This window comes from Aptenodytes forsteri, unplaced genomic scaffold (genome assembly GCF_000699145.1).
Source record: "Aptenodytes forsteri isolate BGI_AS27 unplaced genomic scaffold, ASM69914v1 Scaffold136, whole genome shotgun sequence".
NCBI classification, from domain to species: domain Eukaryota; kingdom Metazoa; phylum Chordata; class Aves; order Sphenisciformes; family Spheniscidae; genus Aptenodytes; species Aptenodytes forsteri.
The window spans coordinates 1,727,386-1,734,259 of NW_008796111.1; the positions used below are offsets into that span (position 1 = coordinate 1,727,386).

General features: G+C 49.2%; 1 pseudogene; it reads left to right on the top strand.

The window, feature by feature from the left end:
* The first annotated feature begins 2,425 nt into the window (after positions 1-2,425).
* On the top strand, positions 2,426-5,774 carry LOC103905303 (annotated as a pseudogene).
* Positions 5,775-6,874: the final 1,100 nt, after the last annotated feature.

Below are 6,874 nucleotides of genomic sequence, written 5' to 3' on the forward strand. Positions count from 1 at the left end.
GCTTATTCAAAATGACCCCCCGCTGGCCCACCCCCCCCCCCCATGCTGGTCGGGAGGGCAGTGTGAATACATGACAGGATGCCAATTCTGTGCCCAGGGCACAGGAGGGTGTTGAGACAGAAGAACAACGTCCTCATCAGCGCAACACAATAGGCAACAAGACGTTGCACTGTGGACTGTGTGTTGCGGGGTCTGTGCTCCACTTGGAGCTTCCAGACAGCTGTTCAAGGAAATTGCCATCAGTGTCAGCCTCACCACCGCTATTAGACATCTCATCCATGTCCGGGCCCAGCTTGAACCCATTTAACTTGTAAGGGATAATGAGATAACAGCATGACATGTTGCAGCTGAAGGTTATTTAAACACCCATCTGGTACCTGTTATGCAGCATACATCCTATTGTTGTATAGGAAATATATGCCACCTCCCTCCCACATGGAAAGGAGAAGATCTATAGATGTGTCCCATGCTACCCCTTCTTTTTGTAGACGAGGTAATTCTTCTTCTCTGTGTTGTTTCTAGCATATCACTTTGCATTTCCTATCTGTGTTTTGGGAGATGCAGTCCCTTCCAGGCTGGTGAGACCTTGTAAAACGACACAAGACCACAATGAAAAATTTACTAGGGACATCTCATCGCCCCCTTCACCCATCAGTCAGAAGAGGCTCCATGCCATCCAGGTTTGAAAGGGTGGACCATAAACCGTGAAACTGATTCACCCTTTGCAAGACACAACTTGGGACAATCCCACAATCCCAGGGACATTCAGGGGTGACAGTCCACACTACACTTTATCCCAGGGACATTCAGGGGTGACAGTCCATTTCAGTGTTCATGGGACCACGTTCTGTTTCTACAAAGGAACGGTGAAATATCTGCTGAAGCCTGTGAGGTGAGCAACGCAACCTGCTTGCACCTTTAATTCAGATGCACAGACAAGAGAATCTGCAGATCCCAGCTAAACAGCCTCATTTCTTTATTCAAACTCTCCATCTTCCTTTGTAGGATGACTTTAGCTGTTCTCAGTCCCCTGCTGAAGTTGCCTGTGAGGCTCTTGGTCTCCGTGAACCCTCAGCAGCCATGAGGGCTGGGTTGTGTGGTCTTCCAAGAAATCACGTTTCGTAACACAAGCGGTCAGCTCTGCAGATGCATACTCCTCTCTCTTCTGTTTTTCTCAGGCATGACTCAGTTTTCTGCAAAAGTTTTTCTACCCTGTAAATCCTGGACTAAAACCTTTGTCTGACACCCCATCTAGTGTTCGGCACAGACAAATGCAGAGGACCGGTGCATCAAGGAAACAGTTGACTGGGAAATTCCCAGCATTTTTTCAGCGTTATTAAACCACCTTTGTAAAACTGTCATTTGAGTTGTCTCCAAGAGAGCTCTGACAGAGTCCAGGAAACATGGAAACCTGCATATGGCACTGCCAGTTCCTTCCTCTGGCCTCTATGCAGCCTCCGGGTGTCCTAACGGAGAGATCGCAGCCAGAAAGCCCAGCAAGCCCTGCTCCTCAGGTGTTAGCTCCTTGGCAGCCAACCCTGGGGCTTTGAGGACACCCCTCTGTACAAGTGAGTCATCTGGGCAAACTACCTTGGAATAACGAGCCAAGAGTCTAAGCCGTGCCCACCTCAAGACTCGACGGCAGCTGACAGCGAGGACTCTCTCAAAACAGGGAACGACGGGGCTTCCCGGGTGCTCAGCAGTCAGCAGCACAGGGCACTCGTTTCAAGAGAGACGTCAAACCTTGAGCATGTATTTTGAATACTAAATAATGCTGCTCAGTGTTTTTCCAATGAGATTTTAAAAATAAAATGAGAATTACTTAAAAGTGCTTTTCACGTTTTTTTCATTTAAAAAAGCGTTTGCTGAGAAAACGAAAGCTGTTTCAGTGTCTGGCCTTCCCCTTTGCAAATACACTTCTTTGGTGGTGGTGGAGGGTCATGGAGTTGTCAGGACAAAATATCCACGCTGAGAACTTGGTTTTAATAAAGCAGCTTTCTGACATGTTCAGTCCTGTGAGTTGCAGAGCTCCAACCACTGCCACGGAAACCTTTGGGCTCTGCGGTGCTAGGTGCAGAACCCACTCTGAACTAAGCCCAAAACAAGCATCGCTATGTTCCTGGTTAATCACCAGACTAATTAGCGCCTTGGTTAAGATGCAGTGAGGTTCCAGTCCTGCTCCCCTCAGAGCTGGGATTCTTCTGATCAAACTCTCACTCTATTCATACGCGATACCCTGCTCACAACACTTTCAGTTCTCGAGGAACAGTGTGATAAGTCTGTTAACTCATTAACACCTCCAGCTTACAGGAAATTTGGCGTCCATCCTCTTGAACAGCCTCAGGCCCCACGCTCCTGCAATTACCCTGTAATTTGTCTTTTGCTTTCGTTTCCTGCTGAGCCAGGCTGGCTTTCAGTTCCCACCATGAAGCTTCTGAATGCTGCTGTATTCTTTATTCTTGTGCCCACTTTGACGCCAGGTTTGGACCCTCTTAGCACTTCAATCTTCATGGGCGGTGGTGCTGCTGTCGCTTGGCAGCTCCTCTCCCCTCACTCCTGGCTCAAGTGCAGTCTCCTGGAGTGCTGCAATATGACGGACATGCTGAACTTACCAGGTAGGGCAGTGGCAAGGGCACCTTGAGCCAAGTTGTCAGTGGGACCAGCTGATGGTCCTTCCCAGGGTGGTGAGGGCTTCCTTTTTAATGCCAGCCTCCTTTGCGGTGGTTGTGGAAAGATAAGAGTTACCGCCCACCGTGGCTCTAGAAGGCAAAGGCCGTACTAACCTAAAACTGCTTATCCCACAAGTGGTCATGTACCCTGCTTGTCACGAAAGTACTGGAGCATTTTCCATGCTGGTGTCTTGGTTTATACTGGCAGAAGCAGGCAAAATTCTGGAGGTGAATTCAAGGCTAAGAGCTAACGATATAATCCCGCGTCTTCTTGAGAAGGACACCCCAGTGGCATCCCACACCCCAGTTGGTGGTTGCCTGTAATACATGTCAAATGAGCAGCAGTTAGTGGTAGGTCTAGGTTCAAAACATGCTGCTTCACTTCCCTGAGACAAGCAGGCTGTCAGTCCTCGCTGAAAAGGGAAGAAAGGGTTGTTTCACCCTCCCTGCAGGGAACTAGTGCATGGTCTGAAAAAGAGCTTATGCAACCTTTTAACCAAAACCTCCCAATCCTGCCACCTGGAAACCCCCCTTCCATTTATCATGGGATTACAAATTTCAGAGCTGGGACGCAGATTTCAAAACAAATCCTCAGCTGTTGGAGACCTGTGTGCCTCCAGGTACTTCAATATGTCGCTTCCTAACAGCTCTGGATTCGGCTGCTTACAAACAAGCTGCTTTCTAGTACTTTAGCCACTGAAACACCAGTTGTGGTACTTTTTAAAGAGAACTTGATACAGCAACAGAAGGACATTTTTCTATAAATGCGAGGTATGCTAGATGCCACAAAAACAGTTAACAAGAATTTAGCACATGCGGTGAACAAGTCTCTGCAAATACATTAGATCCCATCCCAGGACTTTATAGAAGGCAGTAGCCACAATACTGCTGGGACTCCTGCCTATCTCATACAAACTGCTTGGTTCCCATAAATGCCATCGAGAGTCTGATTCATGAGTCTGCTCCTCAGTTGGATTCTCTGCTGATTCACAATCTTGTCACGGCTGGAGAGCAGAGAACGTTTGTTCTCCCTGATGGTCATTCAGCTGCAACCAAAACAAAAGGGAGGAATAATATGGCATTTTCTGACCTTTCTGTCCCCTCATTCCTTCAGTTATAAAAATGGATTTGGAGTGAAAAGTCTTTGGCCAGCATCTTGCTATCCAGATAGTTCTGAGAGTTCCGAGTGCAAATACGTACTCCAGATGGCCCAGGAAGCCCCTGGTGATGTCTTTCCACGGCCGGACTGGAACAGGCAAATCGTTTGTCAGCAGTATCGTTGCAGAGAACCTCTATCAGCTTAATATACCAAGAAGGAGGTTTGTGCACCACTTCAGCACAGTACTGCATTTCCCACACCTTTCACATGTCCAACTCGGTAAGGTACTTCCAGCTTTATCTCACTTTCTTCAATTTGTCTGCAATTGTGAGTGCAAATCCCAGGTAATTTTGCCTCTTCTCACAGGAGCAGCTGCAGAATTGGATTCGGGGCAACGTCAGTGCCTGTCCAAGATCCCTTTTTATCTTCTCTGAAATGGATCAGATGCCACATGGCCTGACAGACTCTATCATGCCATTCCTTGGCTACCACGAAGAGATTGATGGCATTTATTATGGCAAGGCGATCTTCCTCTTTCTGAAGAAAGGAAAGCCAAAGGCGAAAAGGGAATTACAGTCCCACAGAATCTGCAGAGACAAAGGGAGTAACAATTGCTGACAGGTTTGTAGCTGACTGCAGCGTGGCCGAGCAGCTCAGGGTCCCTCACTGTCTGTCTTCACAGCATGTTGTCAATGAACAGGCCCAGCCGTCGTGTCAGCCGGAAGATCCGAGCTATTCAGCACTACAAAGAGACGTCAGCTGTTCCAGGGCTAAAAAGGCTCCCATTCCTCAATGGGAAATGCACAGGTATCTATGGTGGCTTTCAAAAGTACTGGACATGCCACTTCCACAGTGGTCAGTAAATATGTTTTCTCCAGCTCTGTAACACTACTGTTAGGCAGAAAGTTCTCTGTAAGATGGGTGGGACTCCCCTACGGGGCTCTTTAGATGCAGAGAGAGGAGAACTCGCCTATTGAAGGCCACTTGCATACACAGATCAAGGGAGCACAATTCCTCCAGGTATTATTCCTGGGAAATCCCTTTGCTGAGGTTCATCCCAGCTCTTTTCATGTGACATGACTGAAGCAAGCCCAAACCCCAAGCTTTGGGCTGGCGTACCTCTCAGCACGCCTTTGCATTCAAACGCGTGGCCAGCTACCTATTTCAGCTTGAGGCAGCAATTACCACAGTGAGTAGCAGCTTGTTAGAGAGCCTCTCGCTAACACCTGGCTGTGTCACCAATCCCCCTGCTCTGCTGCAATGACCAACGCCGTTGTTCAAGCCACTGTGCCAGAGGAGCGCTCAATACCGTCAGACGCTGCTGTCATTTGGGAGGTAGTGTGGTCCTCGTCACTTCCCATCTCTGGGCAGCACCCACATGTAGGGACACGGCACCTCCACTCCACTGCAGATTCACACAGAGTGACTTAAACCAGTGCCTAGATCTGAGCAATAAAGATGGCAAAGATACAGCTCTAACGAGCCAGTGAATCTCTTTTCCTAACAGCAATGCAGGCGGAGATAAGATAACAGAGATTGCTCTTGATTACTAGAGAAGGCTGAAGAGAAGACGTTCCTGTGAAGAAGCTCCAGTCTCTGCTCTCAGAGGAAATTTTCAGGAACAGAAACAGTGAGTACCTCTGGGCTTAGGGCTCAGTCCCAGGACTGCTGAGGTCTTCTGCAAAATGATCCATGAAGCGTGCAGCAACACACTGGCCTCTGCAGCACTCCGATGGCAAAGCTCCCTATTCTCTCTTCCAGGTGGTTTCTTTCACAGTCAACTGACCCAGAGGAACCTGATTGACTATTTCATCCCTTTCCTTCCTCTCAAATGTAAACATGTGAGAGAGTGTGTCCGGGAGGAGCTGTGCGTGCAAGGGCATCCCGAGGATGAAGACCTCGTTGCAGAGATTGCCTTGGCAACGACTGACTACCCCAGCGAAGAAAGACTCTACTCCAGCAAAGGCTGCAAGACTGTAGCCTCCAGAGTGACTCTGAGCATCTAGGCACTACGAGGCCGAGTGCCGCGTCTTCTGGTTACAAGAACCAGTAACTCCCTTTCCTCTCCCTGTGCGTCTTCTGGTTACAAGACCACAGCAGATGGAAGAACCAGTAACTCCCTTTCCTCTCCCTGCAGCTCAATCCACACGCTCCTCCTCGAAGGGATTCAGGCTGTCCCACACCAGAGGCACCTTCTGTAGAGCTCTTGAATAAACGCACAGGACACGGCAACAATCGTGGTATAGAGTAAGCAGAAGAGGGCCATACATGGGTGATGAGGTTTGCTCTCCTTGCCACAGAAACACTCCCAAACTAAAGTATTTTGAAGAGGAAAATTTCCCACTTTTGTGGCAAGAGTGTTTGCACCTTAAGTCCTAGCATTGCCCTAACTAATAAAATCTATTAATAAATAATATTCTCAGTAGTAGTATCAGCCTGTTTCATACTGGCTGTCACCCGCGTATCTCACAGAAATCACGCAGGAGATCAGCACCACTGTTCCTGCTTTACAGGCGTGGAAACCCAAGCACGAAGGAGGAGACTGAGTTTTCCAGATTGTCCGGCAGTGTCCTGGTTCAGCAGCCCATCCAAGCGGCACTGCCGCCTCACGCCGACACGGTTACCCCATCCTGGACAAACTGTTTGCGTTGGGGAACGCTGTGCACCAGTGCCACTGATTGGTAAATGACAAGGGCGCAGAAAAGCCCTCCTTGTCGCCACACCGTGTCCCCGCACCATTTCTCCTGCAGGCTGTGGGCAGCTCCTCCGCGGTTTGCGCGGTCCAATGCAACCACCCACGCTTGGCGGTGTGCTCCCCACCGCGGTGCCGGCATGTCAACCCCAGCCGCCGGTGGGGAAAGAGGGAGCGGAGGGTCATGCTTGTGGCACGGTGTCCTGGTTTCGGCAGGGATAGAGTTAATTTCCTTCTTAGTAGCTGGTACAGTGCTGTGTTTTGGATTTAGGACGAGAACAAAGTTGATAACGCACCCATGTTTTAGTTGTTGCTGAGCAGTGCTTACACTAGGCAAGGACTTTATTTAGTTCCCCATGCTCTCCTGACTGAGCAGGCTGGAGGTGCACAAGAAGCTGGGAGGGGGCACAGCCA